Genomic DNA, 16,611 nt, shown 5'->3' on the forward strand with positions numbered 1-16,611 from the left:
TATAGCGACTTCTCGTGCCTGCGGTTGGAATTACAGAGGATGTGGGCAGGTTAGGCTGTGTATCAACAACGGGGAAATAGCTCTAGTTCTGTTGTCTTCTTGCAGAAATCTGTTTGAACTCGCTGGCTTGGTTCACACACACACACACAATTATTTTCCAATGTTTCGGCCATGTGGTTTGGAGATGTCTCGGTCTGTATTCCGCTGTAGCTTTCCAGGGAGAACCTGAGAAGGTTCTTCTTTCGGGATCACGAGGCTCTTCTGCAGCCAATGCACGTAAGCAGCACCAGAGCATGAAAAGCACGAGGGCACTTTGCTTGGACGAGAGATCCGGGCATGGGGTCAAACCACACTTGATGTCAAGTGGGTCTCAGCACCAAGCGTGTGTGGGTTTTTAAAAACGCAAACTGTATCTGCCGATGAAGAGGGCAGACAATTAATTCTGCATACATGACAGACAATTAAAGTTCGTCCCCTCTGTCACCAAAGAATCCTGGGAACTGTAGTTGGCCCCCTCACAGTCCTACAATTCCCAGAAACAAACTACACTTCCCAAAATTCTTGCAAAGGTGTGTGTGCATTAAATATATAAGATATATAAGATTTCTTTATTGTCATTGTACAAGTACAATGGAATTGGATGCCACCCCATAAAAACAAAACAAAACAAAAAGCACAATTTCAGCCACACATACACACAGGAGCCCCTACTTTAACATGGTTTTAAGCCCTTTCTCCGTGGATGCGGCAAGCCAGCTGGATGTCTTTGGGCATGATGGTGACCCGCTTGGCGTGGATGGCGCACAGGTTGGTATTTTCAAAAAGGCCGATCAGATAAGCCTCGCTGACCTCCTGCAGGGCCATCACTGCCGAGCTCTGGAAGTGCAGGTCAGTCTTGAAATCCTGCGCGATCTCCCGCTGGAAGGGCAGCTTGCGAATCAGCAGCTAAACGGTGGACTTCTGGTAGTTGCGGATCTCCCGCAGGGCGACAGTCCCAGAACGGTAGCGGTGAGGCTCCTTCACATCCCCAGTGGCCGGGGCAATCTTCCGGGCGGCTTTGGTCGTCAGCTGCTTCCGAGGCGCCTTCCCACCAGTGGACTTACGAGCGGTCTGCTTGGTACGAGCCATGGCAAACGAAGCAAAGAACTATCTTTGATACAAAATAGAAAATTCTTTCCAGTAGCACCTTAGAGACCAACTGAGTTTGTCCTTGGTATGAGCTTTCGTGTGCATGCACACTTCTTCAGATACACTGAAACAGAAGTCACCAGATCCTTAAATATAGTGAGGGAGTGGGGAGGGGTATTACTCAGAAGGGTGGTGGGAATGGGTGATCAGCTGATAAGTGTGGAAAACCTGTTGACGACTCTTAACGGCTGCAATTAGTCTTGCAGGGAAAGGCAAGGGGTGAGATGGCTAAAGATAGCTTTGTTATGTATAATGAGATAATAATCCAATGTCTTTGTTCAGACCAGGTTTCTCCATGGTTTTAAGTTTGGTGATTAGTTGCAATTCAGCCACTTCTCTTTGCAGTCTATTTCTGAAATTTCTTTGTATTAAGACAGCTACTTTGAGATCTTTTATAGAATGTCCTGGGAGATTGAAGTGTTCTCCTACTGGTTTCTCTGTCTTGTGATTCCTGATATCAGATTTATGCTCATACCAAGAACAAACTCAGTTGGTCTCTAAGGTGCTACTGGAAAGAATTTTCTATTTTCTATTTTGTTTCGACTATGGCAGACCAACATGGCTACCCACCTGTAACTGGAACTATCTTTGATAGTTACAAATAATATATGGTGGATACTGTTTGTCTTGAGAGAAATGGAGTGCGCCTCCAGGGGTGAAGTCAAACCCACTGCATTAACAGCCCCAGGGCACAAGCCTGGGCAGTGTGTTTAGACAACAACAAGACTCCCCTCTCGGCCTCACTCATGTGGTCCACATGGATAGATGCAGCCGTGCGAGGAGCCGGTTGTCTGTAACATATGTCCACATGGTTGTTGCCATTTGTTTGCCTCGAGAGACAATGGATTGTGCTTCCCGGGGTGAAGTCAAACCACTGCTTTAGCAGCACCGAAATCACCTCCACAACCAAGGTGCAAGCCTGGGCAGTGTTTATGAAGGTCCTGGGCTGCCCAGATGATAAGACCGCCCCCCCCCCTCAGCTTCACTTTCCAAAGGGAAACAGAGATATGTTTGGCACCAGCTTGGCTGCAGGAGTTGCTGGAAGGTGACATAATAGGCACCATCAAACAATCTTAGGGACTCCACTCTGGATTTGTGTAGGGTTTACTCCTTAGCAGTTTCTTCTCCCATAGAAATCCTGCAAGGCAACGTTTTCCTCTTCTACTGTTGTGGGAATACGTTTTGTGGACATTTTGCCACAGTACAGGTAACCTTCCGCGCTATGCACGGAAGGCAAGGAGATCCGGCAGAGGTTTGCTGCCTGGATCCCTCCGCGCTAGCAGCAAAGCGCGCCAAAAACAGCCTTAGTAACGGTCAGAAAGAAGTTTCCCGCCCGGAAACTCACCCAGATACAGTGTTGTGATTGGTTGTTGATAATGTTACGACGTTGTTCAGTTTACTAATAAATGGCCCCTGCCCTCTGTAGCGGTGTGTAGAGTGCGTGAGACAAGCCAAGAGAGAACAACTGTGCGAGACAAGCCTAGAGAGAAAGAAAGCGAAAGCGAAACCAAGCCACACAGAGTGGTAGTCGGGAGAGCGCAACTCCACCATTGACTGCAGTCTCTTATTTCTTTTATTTCTAAGTTTTATTTGGTCGCTTAGTTTTGGCCAGCTCTTTTATTCTTTCCTTTTGGAACCTCAAGCCTTCATAACTCCAGAGGAGCCTTCGTGACTCCAAAGAAACCTTCAGAAACCTTTGGAACTCCAAGCAACAATCTCACGACCTTCAGTTTCATAGCCAACGGACCCATTCACGGCCAGTGGGAGCAGGCACTCCGGGAATTACTGGCTGTCCCAGATGTTGGCTATCCCCACATACTGTGGTCCTGAGGAAAATCCCTCTTCCGAAGATGCTATTTGCTGGCGCGGGGGATTCACCTGTTGGCCCCAAGGACCACTGATTGCATTCCTCCTCCATGCTTGCTCTGATCCCAAAAATTATCAGTCCTCCCAACACACAAGCTGATAAAAGGTGCATTTTAAAAATCCTGCATGTGAGATACTATGATGCATTTAACATCAATTATAAATAAAAAGGATAAAAAGAAGGGTGCTGTCAGCATTTTGCAGGAGAGATTCAAGTGCACCCTAGAAATTTAGGTTTGCACGTTTAGAAGAGATTGAAGACATAGGACAATTAGAGATGTGAAGGCTTGGGGGGGGCAGGGTATGGTGGGAAAAACTACCCTCTCCCTTTCCCTCTCCCCTCCCTACACACACCACCCAAAAAAAACCCACAAGGGGGAGTAGGGCATTTTTTTCTGGGGGTTTTCTGGACCTTCACATCTCTAAGTGCAACAAATACACTTTTTTAAAAAGCAGCATTTGGTGTTTGGGAGAGGCATAAGGAACTGCATTGAAAAATGAACAAATGATTAATGGGGAGATGTATTGAACACCCTGCAAGCAAATCAGAAAGGATTGTCACTATCATATAACCACCCTATAAACATATCAGAATAAACGTGGCACAAAGCCCGAGCATAGTCTAACCTTAGCATAAGCTGTGTGCCAGCAAATCAGGATGAGCACTGAATAAACAGATCATTTAGAGAAGCCCTGAATAAATACTTTATGCCAACCAGGAAGGCTAGAAACACAGGGCTGTTTCCATACCATCCAAAGGCACCAATTAGCTTGGCACACCCTGGGTTCTCATGCCACGTCTAGTGATGGGCTGTGAAGTCTCAGTGCAGGCTCTCAGGTCACTAATCCACACCGTACATTTGAAGCTCTCTTCTGGCTTTCCCCGAAGAATCCCGGGAACGGTAGTTTCTTAAAGGTGCGGGGAATTGCAGCTCAGCGAAGGGGGACTCCTAGGAAATCTGAGCACCTTTCACAAGGATACTTTGGGGGAAAGTCGTGACTGTTATAGTGGCATTTGAATGCTGGAAGGGAATATAAAATATTCACCCATCTAGAGGATTTTCAGGAAATACGCACCATGGGAATTTGCGGAAGAGAGTTTTGAGGAATTTTAGAGGGTGAGAGAAAGTATGTGTCATTTCCATTCACAGAATTCCTGCCTCCTTTCAGACCTTTAGATGACTCCCATTTTAATTGGACAGGAGCTCCAGTGGGGAAGTGGATTGGGCTAAAGAACCAGGCTATGGGTGTCTTCCCCACCCGCCTGTCAGTCACCTGACATCACAATGAGCATCAGCTGATTGCCGGAACTCGTGAAGCTCCATGCACAGTTTTTCACAAGCGCAGATCATAGGCTTGCCATGTCCCGGTTTTTGGGTGTAAAAATGGTGTCGGGCGGAATTTCGCCAAATTGGTATGGTATGGACGTATGGTAATGCGATGGAAAAGCTTAAAATCACCATTTTATTTGGAGGTTTCCCCCCAAAAAAGCTTAACAATTTAGGGGTCTTCCTAAAAAAAGAGAAAGCACAACAACTTTGCAGGTGTCAGGAATATGGCAAGCCTAGCAGACAGGGCTGTCTTACCCATAGGCACTAGGGGTGTGGGGCACCCGAGTGCCAGGCTCTCAGGGGCACCAGGCCGAGAGTCAGGGGCCCGAGCGTTGAGTCCAGGGAAGAGCCCGCCCGTTGGTTGGAGTGCTGCGGCGGGCTCTTCTGCTGTGGGCTGCTCTGCGCCACGAGTTCAGGGGTGACCGAGCCAGCGAGACGCTGAGGCAGGCGGCTGGTTCTGCCCTCCTGCGCGCCTGGGACTGGGCAACCGAAGGGGGTGGCTGGGCGGATCTTTGCACCCCGGCACCGCATATGCTTTTGACAGCCCTGCTGGAATATGCAGAGATGGCAAAACTGACGGCACTGACAGAAGATACAAATTTAGGATCTTTTAAAGAAGACTGGAATCCATTTCTAGTCTATATAAAAAGATATTATCCATATGCAAAGACGACGGCAGGGTTTGAAGTGTAGGAGAGCCAGTGTGGTGTAGTGGTTAAGAGCGGTAGACTCGTAATCTGGGGAACCGGGTTCGCGTCTCCGCTCCTCCACATGCAGCTGCTGGGTGACCTTGGGCTAGTCACACTTCTCTGAAGTCTCTCAGCCTCACTCACCTCACAGAGTGTTTGTTGTGGGGGAGGAAGGGAAAGGAGAACGTTAGCCGCTTTGAGACTCCTTCGGGTAGTGAAAAGCGGGATATCAAATCCAAACTCTTCTTCTTCTTCTTCTTCTTCTAGGAAAACAGCAGAATATGTTAAGAAACACGTTACAGAGGATGAAATCAGATAAGATGGAACCTTAAAACGCAACTGCATTTGAGTTATAAACTTTGCTGATGGGTGAGCGGGAATTCACTTGTCGAATTGGAATGTAATTGTTGAGTAACAAATGTGGTTTTCTATATGGGAAAAAAGAATAAAATATTATTACAAAAAGGGGAAAAAGTGCACGTTTCATTTTTAAAATAATGTTTTTTGAGCCAAAAAACTGCATTGTTAAGTTAAGAGAGCTGTGAAAGCCAAATGAGATTTACATTATTCCTCTGCATGTATTTGTCTGAGAAGTGTGGGTCAGACCAATTCGTATCTGGATTAGAACAGATTGAATTCCTCAAGCATCCTTACCTGCCATTCCATCTCCTCCCAGTCCCAGAAGCACGGGAGCTGCTTGCATTCATTCGACAATGATGGGAGGTTTTCTGTACATGCTCAGGTGTAGTGTTGCTTTGCAGCAGAGCTTTTCACGTTGGCGACACACTTTTTAGACATGCATCATTTCGCGACACTGTCATTCAGTTTTACGAGCAAAACCGGAGGTTAAACTAATCCCTCTCCGGCCCCGGGAGGAGCACCGGGAGCGTTTGCACGACACAACTACACACTGCAGCCGACACACTGACATATCGCGACACACAGTCCAGAAGCTCTGCGTTATAGAATCCAGGGTGGAGCGGAAAGATGTCACAGGGGCCGAAATGGAGCTGAGTTGAACTGCCGGCACTGCACTTTTCCAGGCACGTGTCCCAACTTCACTCCTCCCTCCCCCCCCCCCCAAAGCAGGTCCCTGTGCTTCTGCCTCCAATCAATCCCACAGACATACGGCTGGTTTATTTCACAGCTGTTTACAGGAGAGCAGAGACTGCACAGTTGCCAAGTTTGATTGAGAAAATGTGTCTCGACAGCAGAGGATAATGGCTGAAAAGCTAAGCAACGGGAGAAACCCTCCCCCCCCCCCAAAATGAGCAGTGCACACTTCTATTTGGTCTCTATCGAGGAGGGAGCCAGGAGGCCACATCTTGTTCCAGAGAAAGAATGAAATATACAAACGGCCCTCGAGAAATTGAGAGTTCCCCTGTGAGTGAGCATCCGTAGCAAACTCGCTACCCTCTGCTAAGCAACTGTCTGGCCTCATCCAAGCTTGTCCGTTTCATTATCCCTGATGCAGAAGCATCGTTACTATCAACTGTTAATAATAATAATAATAATAATAATAATAATAATAATAATAATAATTTATTGTTTATACCCCGCCCATCTGGCTAGGTTTCCCCAGACACTGTGGGCGGCTTCCAACAAAATATTAAAATACAATAGTCTGCTAAACATTAAAAGCTCCCCTAAACAGGGCTGCCTTCAGATGTCTTCTAAAAGTCTGGTAGCTGTTTTTCTCTTTGACATCTGGTGGGAGGGCGTTCCACAGGGCGGGTGCCACTACCGAGAAGGCCCTCTGCCTGGTTCCCTGTAACTTCACTTCTCGCAGGGAGGGAACCGCCAGAAGGCCCTCGGAGCTGGACCTCAGTGTCACCCAGCATCTCAAAAACTATCACCCAGCACCTCAAAAACTGCCAGAAGGGGCATAGGTCAGTGACAGAGTACCAGAAATGCCCCACGTTCAACCTCTGGCATCTCCAGGTAGAATAGGGAAATACCCCTTCCCGAAATCCTGCAGAGTTGCCTCTGCTTCTGCCACTGGTTCTGGACTTCTGTCTGCCACAGGCTCTCCCTGCTCACTAAGCCCTGCTACCTCTTCAGCTTCCAACACCTCCTCTTCCCAGTCACCTCCTCCTTCTCCCTCTGACCACACATGGTCGTCTTACCACCTAGCCCCGGGCTCTGAACCTTCTTCCCGGGGGGGGCGGGTGTCCCTAGCTGGTGCCTCCCATTGCTGCTTGCTGACTTCCCATAAGAAACTGGTTGATTGCTGTTGGAACAGGGTCCTAGACAAAATGGGCTGTTGGCCTGTTCCAGCAGACTCATCTCATGTTTTCATCATCATCATCATCATCATCATCATCATCATCCCTCCCCCATCCCTAGTGGGGGGAATTCTAGTGCTCTCAGGTCATGCTGGCTAGCTTCCCTTTGGAGGTCTTTAAGCCACCTGTCAGGAATGCTTTGATGGTGTTTCCTGCTTGGCAGTGGGTTGGACTGGATGGCCCTTGTGGTCTCTTCCAACTCTATGATTCTATGATTCTAAGTATCTATTTGACCACCGTGAGAATAAGCTAGACTAGATGGCCCTTGGTCTATTCCAGCAGGACTCTACCTCTCCTTCTGCAATGTAAGTCTGCTCTCCTTGCGTTCTTCTGCTCACTTTCCTGGCCCCCAATTCCTCGCGTTCACCCCCCCCCACCTCCCACCGCTTGCCAGAGCAGAAGTAAAGAGGAAACAGACCCTACAAATAGCTCTCACCCCTCAAAATGAGGGTGTAATTATGTCAAATTGGAGACTTATTTCAGGCTTAAGGAGGTTAGGGTGGAGGGGGGGGGAAAATAAACCACGAAAGCCTGAGCTTTTTTTTTTTTTTCCTTCCTCCTCCCTGCAAGCTGGATTTATTACACACGAGCGTGAAACGGGCTGTGTTTTATAGCAGAGGGGAGGAAGGAAGCAGAGAGAAGGAAGGAAGGGAAAGGAGGAAGAAAAAAAGATCAGATACAAATAGTCTCGCAGGAGCCAGGCTGTCCCAAGGCCGTTCCCGCAGGGGGTGTTCTGCACAGAAAGAATCCGAATGAAGGATGAGCTCATTGTGTGTGTTTGTCTGGCCAGGCGTGAGCTGTTTTCTTAAGCCATGGAAATAACCTCACGCCACAAGCACTACAGAAATTGGCAAAGCGATAAAGGCGCACACTGTTTAGCCTGGGGGCCCGATAACCCGCCATGTAAACAAAACTGGCCGGCCCCTGCTTGTCGGGAGAAGGTCGGAAAGGACACAGAGGATGGACAGAAGGACTGGTTTAGCTGAAAAATACCTCGAGAGAAGGAGAGAGAAAAGGCTAGTTAGGCCAAAACTTGTGAAGGACAGCTCAGAGGGGATAGGGGTGCCCTGCCTGTGCTTTCTCCCCACAATAACACAAAACAACAAGCCTCGTTTGGCCTAGCCCAGCAATACCACGCCAGTGTGGAGTAGTGGTTAGAGCATGAGACTAGGACCTGGGAGCCCAGGGTTCAAATCTCTCCTCGGCCATGAAGTTCACTGGGCAACCTTAGGCCAGTCACTGCTTTTCAGCCTAACCCACCTGTTGTTGTGGGGATTAATTCAGGAAGGAAAGGAATCATGTATGTCACCTGAGGTCCTTGGGGCATCAAAGCAATGCAATGCAACCAATAAAAGGGCCAATAAGAAAGGGGGGTGCTGCTGATGGCCTTGTAGTCTGCAGAGGACCTTGCTTTCATGGGAGATTAGCAGCCAAACCTAACAAATGCATATTCTTGCTAGTTGGCATGAGAAGGGGCTAACACCACAGCGCTGTACGGCTGACAGGCAGATACTCAGACCATAGAAATGTGACTGGTAGAGAGGGTTCTGTGCTATATCATTTCCCCTCCTTTCCTGGAGAGAAAGGAGCATAGAGTAATTCCTGTTTCTCTCTCTCTTCCTTTGGCCATCGTGGGCTGCAGACATGCCTCTGCTTGCTAAGCTAGTCATACTGTAAATATAAGCAGGGTTTTTTTTCCCCAGCTGGAGCTCACTGGAGCTCAGCTCCGGCACCTCTCAGGTGGGTGCCATTGCCATTCTAAGAGAACAAGGGAGACGTTTGTGGTGAGCTCCACCACGTCTGTGGTGAGTATTTTGCCTGCATAGCTTTCACTGCTACTGTTGCTGACAACCAATGCATGGTTATAAAGTAAGTAAATCTTATCTTTAAACTTACTTTGTGAGTTGCCGCCTGATTCTTTGTTAAGTGGGGTATGAGGGGGAAAGCCAGCTTATTCCATTGCTCAAAAGGAGGCTTTGCAACCTAATTCCTATGCTTTTGATTTTGCTGCCAAGGACGGGTATTTTTGAAACTCTCTTTAACCATACGCATGGGCACTTGGAGGGATAAATTGCAATTAATAAACCCTCTCCCATCCGTTAAAACCTTTGACCGTCGGGGAGGGTTTCCTGCACACCTCTGCAGTGAGGTAGCAACTGACTCAGTGTACTGCGTGTCAGCAGGGCTAAGCACAAGTCTGTGGACAATCGTCTATCACTTCCTGCCATGTGCTGAGGTCGCCACAGCTCAGTTGGTTAGAGCATGGTGCTGATAACGCCAAAGTTGCAGGTTCGATCCCCGTATGGGAAAGCTGCATATCCCTGCACTGCGGGGAGTTGGAGCCTTTTCGGTCTTCCCTTCATATGCACAAGGATGTCACGTAGTGACATGAACCCCATGTTTCTCTGGCCAAATTCACACCATACATTTAAAGCATGGCTTCCCCCCCAGTGCTTTTTTTCTTAAAAAAAAAAAAAATTAGTTTAGGGGTACTCTCATTTTCCTACTCATATTGAAATACTGCCCCTCAATGGGGCCAAACTTAGATTCACAAAATGTTTAGGGGTAGCCTATGCGTACCCCTGTGTCATCCCCAGAATAAAGGACTGCTTCCCAAAAAAAAATTCTGCTAGGAAGTGAGATTGATTATGAAACCATTCTGTAATTGTAGCTCTATGGGGGGAATCGAGGTCTCCTAGCAACTCACAGCACCCTTTAGAAACAACACTTCCCAGGATCCTTTGAGGGAAGTGCTTTACACTCCCTCTGGAGGAGCAGATATGTAGCTTGGGGGTGCTCCTGGATCCGCTGCTGTCCATTGAGGCTCAGGTGGCCTGAGTGGCCCGGAGTGCCTTCCATCAGCTTCGGCTGGTGGCCCCGCTACTCCCCTATCTGGACAGGGATAGCCTAACTACTGTTGTCTATGCTCTGGTAACCTCTAGGTTACATTACTGCAATGCAATATATGTAGGGCTGCCTCTGAATTCAGCGGCCAGGTTGCTCACTGGGACAAGACGGTTTGAACATATTACACCGATCCTGGCCCGACTGCACTGGCTGCCAATTTCAAAGCGCTGGTTTTGACCTACAAGGCCTTAAACAGCTCAGGGTACCTCAAGGACTGCCACTCCCCATATAAAGCATCCCAGACTCTGTGTTCATCCTCTAAGGCCCTTCTTCGTGTGCCTTCCTCCACGTGAGGTCCGGAGGGTGGCAACACAAGAAACGGGCCTTTTCTGTGGTGGCTCCCCATTTATAGAATGCTCTCCCTAGGGAGGCTCGCCTGGCACCTTCATTACATATTTGTAGGCACCAGGCGAAAACGTTTCTCTTCAACCAGGCCTTTGGCAGATTAATATCTTACAGTCTTTTAAATGTGTCTGTGGGAATGGGGGGGTTTTATTGTTTTGCTTTACTTATTTACTTGTTCTTTTATCCTGTATTTTATTCTATGAACTGCCCTGAGATCCTATGGTAAAGGGTGGCATATGAATCTAATAAATAAAAGGAAAATGATTAGGGTGTGGCTACAGCCCCAGGAAATGCCCCTTCTCAAACTTCCAGTCAGGAAGTGAGGTTTTGCTCTGTTTTCTCTTCCTTGGAAGTAAAATCACAGCTATAGGATACTGCCTTATGCTGAGTCAGACCTTTGGTTTATCTAGTTCATTACTTTCCGTACTGACAGCTCTACAGGACGTGGGTGGTGCTATGGTCTAAACCACTGAACCTCTTGGACTTGCCGATCAGAAGGTCGGCGGTTTGAATCCCCTTGACAGGGTGAGCTCCCGTAGCTCTGTCCCAGCTCCTACCAACCTAGCAGTTCAAAGCACACCAGCGCAAGTAAATAGGTAGTGCTGGGATGGGAAGGTAAATGGCGTTTCCGTGCGCTCTAGTTTCTGTCACGGTGCTCCTTTGTGCCAGAAGCGGTTTAGTCCTGCTGGCCACATGACCCGGAAAGCTGTCTGTGGACGAATGCCGGCTCCCTTGGCCTGAAAGCGAGATGAGTGCCACAACCCCATAGTCGCCTTTGACTGGACTTAACCATCCAGGGGTCCTTTACCTTTTTACCTGTTACCTTACTGTCTGTACTGACAGCTCTCCAGCGTTTCAGACTGTGGTCCTACCTGGAGATATTGGGGAATGAATTTGTGGCCTTCTGCGTGCAGGGCAGGTGTTAATATTTTGCTGATATTTAATTTTACCGTTTACTATTATATTCTGTTGAATACTGGATTATTGAATACTGCTTTATTTGATATAAGTTGACTGTTTTAAAGTTATTGTGACCTTTTTGTATTTTATCAGATTGTTATTACTTGTGTGATCTTCCCCATCTATTTTGTTGCTTCTTCAGCTTGTAAATCACCTTGGGTATAGTAATACAGAAAGGTGGCATACAAATTAAAAGGGAAACAAAATGAAAATATGCCTGCTTAGGCAGCAACTGGAGAGGTACTGACGGGACGGGGCAACCATCTGGTTTCCTCCAACTTTCCTATCCTGCAAACAGTGGTGTAGCATGGATTGCCAGTGCCCAGGGTGGGTGGGAAGGAAATGGATGGAATACACATGTACATTCAATTGCCCAACAATGTCTACATCACCCAGGAGACAGCAGCTGCAGAGATAAGAAAAGAAGAGTTGTTCCATTGTCTGGAGAGGTCACTTCCTGGTTTGCACAGCAGAATCCATTTTCAACCAATGCACACAACTCTATTAAGCCAGCATCGGGTGTTGGAATTTTGTGCCAATTTTGAGCCCAGAACAACTGTCCCCATGCCCCCTTCCCCCACTACACTATGGCCTGCAATATTTGCATTACGCCAACAAGGTGGGAGACCTCAGGCTCAGGTGCGAAATACAAGTCCAATTTATTCAGCCCTCAGACTTCTCCCAAGGCCACACACTCTCCTGAGCCAAACACTGTCTTCCCAGGCTACACCCTACAAAAGTCTTACTTCATAGGCTCCTTGTATGTTTGTTTTTGTTTTTGTTTTGTTTTGTTTTACCTCTCTGGACAGTGTCCTTGTTAGGAACTGGCAGGCGAAGAAGAAGAAGAAGAAGAAGAAGAAGAAGAAGAAGAGTTTGGATTTGATATCCCGCTTTATCACTACCTGAAGGAAGAAGAAGAAGAAGAGTTTGGATTTGATATCCCGCTTTTCACTACCCGAAGGAGTCTCAAAGCGGCTAACATTCTCCTTTCCCTTCCTCCCCCACAACAAACACTCTGTAAGGTGAGTGGGGCTGAGAGACTTCTAAGAAGTGTGACTAGCCCAAAGTCACCCAGCAGCTGCATGTGGAGGAGCGGAGACGCAAACCCGGTTCCCCAGATTACGAGTCTACCACTCTTAACCACTACACCACACTGGCTCTCTTAGGGAGGGTGGTGGGAGCCGCCTGCTCAAGAGCCCCCCAGGGAGGGCACAGAAGATGACGATTTAGATCCCGGATCCTGGTGATGGAATACCAGCCACACTTCAGAGGAGGGGACACGCTGGGAGGTACTAGTAGCAGGAAGTGCGAGGGATCACGGAGAGGCAGGTGGGCCCAGCACAGGACAGAGAGATGAGGTTTCCAGTTTGGATGCTGACTCTGACAGAGGCGAGCCAGACCTTGCAGCTTTTGAGAAGGAGAGGGGTTTTTAACTGTGAGAGCAGCAGGTGTTGTTTTATGCTGCTATGTGCCTCAGAATAAGTTCTGCAAATATTAGCCAGCCTCGTATATAAATTCATGTAAATATGCTCCAGTATACCAAGTAAAGCAATGTGTTATCTGAAACTTTTAAACCACGAATTTTGCGCAGCCTTTTCTAGGAGGGGAAGAAGAGAACTGTTTTTAAAAGGGTCAAACGACCCAGGGCAACTTGCGCACCGCTCTGTAAAGCATAATTGCCGCAGAGCTCTCCTGCGCCACCAACAGCACAGCCTCTGCAGCCCCACTGATTCCCGGGATGCGAAGGATGTTGCATGTTGCTGAGGAACAGACCAGACAGGCACGGAAAGTAGGTTTCTGCCACAGCGGAAGATTACAGGGATGAAGACTTGACTCAGAGGACTCAGAGAGCGAAGGAGAGGCTGCACGCCAGTTCAAGAAACTTCTTTGTGAAGGGGTTTTTGCCTTTATAAGACTCCTTTCTTTAATAAAGCCTCGTTTATGAGCTTTAGTAAAGAAGCTAACTGCATGTTAACATCGTATCTTCCTCTTTGGCCTGTGAGTGACCTGATCGTCCTGTCAGCCCTTTCACAGTCCTTGAGCTCTGATAATGCCTCTTCGTTGTCTGGGCAGAGGATAGAGAGGGTGTAAAAATCACGTCTGTGGCTCCACCCACTTTTGCCTCTGCCCCTGCCCACCACAGGTATGTAGCCCCCAGATGGCTGTCTAGAGGAGCACACATGGCCCCCAGGTTAACAACCCCTGCATTGCACATTTAAAAAAACCAACAAAAAACACCAGTCATCATTTTCCATGGACATGACTTTATTCATTTAATACTTTTTAGGAATATATCTGTATAACTCTGAAACGTCAAGCTAAATATCTCAGGAGCAGGATTGCCCGGTTGCTACATGAGGAAGAACAAAGAAGAAAGAAAGCATAAATACTTTTTACAGGGAAATAATAAATATGCCATTTTAATCTTGGGGAATGCAGTTTTTCCGTTGCCAAGTCCACCAGTGGAAACAAATCCTAAAGGCCACACACACACACACACACACACACACATCTTACAAGTTGATGAAGCAGGAACAATGCCCAGGTACTGAATTTTATCTTGTTTAAAGCAGGTTTGGAGTCCAGCAACATCTGGAAGGGCTGCAGATTCTGTATGGGCTGTCCAGATGTTGCTGCCTGGAGGATGTTAAACGAATGGGAAGGGAGGACTAAACCAAGCGCAGCTGAGCTCATGCGCAGCACATGTTTCCCACTGCCGAATAACCGAGACTCGCACATCTGGATTTGGGGGGGGAGGTGTCCAAGTCGAGGGAATGAACTCCAAGGAGGCTTGAGGCCTGGGTGCTGCTCGTTTCAGAAATGGAAAATTACTTTAATTTCTGTTTCAGTGACGGCGGAATTGGCAGCACGTTCAAAGTTCTCTGGATCAGCCACGAGGCATCTAGAACTAGGTCTCCAGTCAGGGGTGTAGCAAGGGGGGGGCATAGGGGGCGGTCCGCCCCAGGTTCCAGAATGGAGGGGGTGACAAATTATCAAGGAACAATTACTGCCCTACTAGGGCGGTTCATAAAAAACTCTTTTTAAAAAAATACCTGCTCTGAAGGTGTTATCTTCCTATACTAGGGATTATATAGCTATATATGAAATTTCATGCATATCGGTTAATATCTTGACCCTCCTCCACCAAAATAGCTGTTTACTTGGCTGTTTTCCTATGTCGTGAAGGCTGAAATTTCAGTTCAGTGGAGCACTTACTGTTCCCAACCCTAACCCTGTGGAAAGCCATCTAATTAGACTTTTAATTTGATTTGGAGATGTTTTCAGGAGGTAATTTAATTATTGTTTGATTTTATACCAATGTTATGTATCTGATGTTAGCCACCCTGAGCCCGACTTCGGCTGGGGAGGGCGGGATATAAATAAAAGTTTTATTATTATTATTACTTGTTCTTATTCCTTTGTAAGAAAATATGAAATAACGTAAAACCATTTTTGCAGGGGGAGGATCAATGGGGGGGTTAAGAAATTTTCTGCACCGGGTACCACCTGAACTTCCTACGCCTCTGCCGGGGGGTGTGTGACAAAAAATTTTTTGCCCCCGGGTACCAATTTACCTTGCTACGGCCCTGTCTCCAGTGTATAAAATATTGGTCTTTGTTGGGCTTCAAATCCTAGCTTGGCCATAAGTCTATTCTGGCAAGTCACAGTCTGTAAATATACTCACTTACTTAGGACTCAGGGATCATTTTTTCAATTTCTCCCCCTTCTCTTTCCAGGCACAGGTCTGTGGTTTAAACTCTGGTCTGAATGTGTGTGTGTGTGTGTGTGTGTGTGTGTGTTTGCCCCGGAGCTTTCCTTGCAAAAACCCGCTTTTTGGCGCTCAGTCAGAGCAAATGTCGATTTGGGTTTTCTGCAGATTGCCATTTGCGCCGATTCAGCTTTAAAGAGCGGGTTTTCATGGAAAACCTCTGGAGGAAGAAGAAGAAAAAAGATGTTCAGACAAAGAGCATTAAAGCATGGACCGCTCCTGGAAAGAGCAGAGGAAAGTTAAGTGTGGATAATCCCTAAGCTTTGCTGAAATCAGTGGGACTTACTTCTGAGAAGGCATGGATAGGATTGTAACGGATGCAAAACTAACGCATATGGAGGAAGCCCCTTTCGACTGCAGTGAGACTTGCACCCATAGGCTCGGACTGCAAGCCTTGCTGGAGCAAAATGGGAATATCTATGACTGCCTGCACAAAAGGTTTTTATCGGGATGAACTACGAGTGCAATGGAAATTCTTTATCCTTTGGTTATTATTGTTGCTGCTGCAGCAGCAGCAGAGAAAAGGTCTTCCTCGGCGTTTTAAAAGAAGGTTTCTAGTCCTCATTGTTGCAGAGAACAGCTTTTAAGCATCAGCATTGTAGAAACAACTTTCTAGTTCTAATCCAGATCGAAGGCTAGAGGGGGTGGGGTGGGAGGAAGTGGCAAATGCCTAAACTGACAAGCCACATTATACTGAGCTGCACCAGATCAACGGCACCCTAAGAATCAACGAATTGTCATGACAAACAAGGGAGTACCAGGGTGGGTCCATATGTGCCGAGGTTGAGGCACCTGTTGATGAAAACATCACAAATGAAAGGAGTAACTCCATGGTGCTGACTTCTAACTTCTGGCACAGCTAGCATATCTGGTTCACATTTAGAAACCATGAATCTGGATCCCCTCTGAATTGCCCTTGTGTTCCTAAAAATCGCCCGCAGCCCCAGAAGAAATATTTTTTTCTGCCACTTTGAGGACTAGAAACTTATTTTGCCTTTCCCTTTAAAATAAAAAAGGACTCCCAGAATACTAGTAAAAGGCTACTGCACGGTATATACTTTTTGACCCTAAAATAGCAAGCCCCATCTAGCCTTTGAGCACCCTATATTTATAGACAAGTCAGGCTCTGTACAATATGGCATGGTTTAAAAATCCCCCCCCCCCCCGTTCTTTCGGGTTTCCTGGTCCAACTTGTCCTTGCAAAGTTTGCTGTCTGCAAAGACGTGTGTGCATTTGCCACTGTACAATAAGGCGTGATTTCATTTTTTTAA

The 16,611-nt window shown here is 47.2% G+C and overlaps 1 pseudogene; it reads right to left on the bottom strand.

The window, feature by feature from the left end:
- Nucleotides 1-680: 680 nt before the first annotated feature.
- LOC117059162 lies at nucleotides 681-1,794 on the bottom strand (annotated as a pseudogene).
- Nucleotides 1,795-16,611: the final 14,817 nt, after the last annotated feature.

The sequence above is a fragment of the Lacerta agilis genome, chromosome 14, assembly GCF_009819535.1.
Source record: "Lacerta agilis isolate rLacAgi1 chromosome 14, rLacAgi1.pri, whole genome shotgun sequence".
Taxonomy (NCBI): domain Eukaryota; kingdom Metazoa; phylum Chordata; class Lepidosauria; order Squamata; family Lacertidae; genus Lacerta; species Lacerta agilis.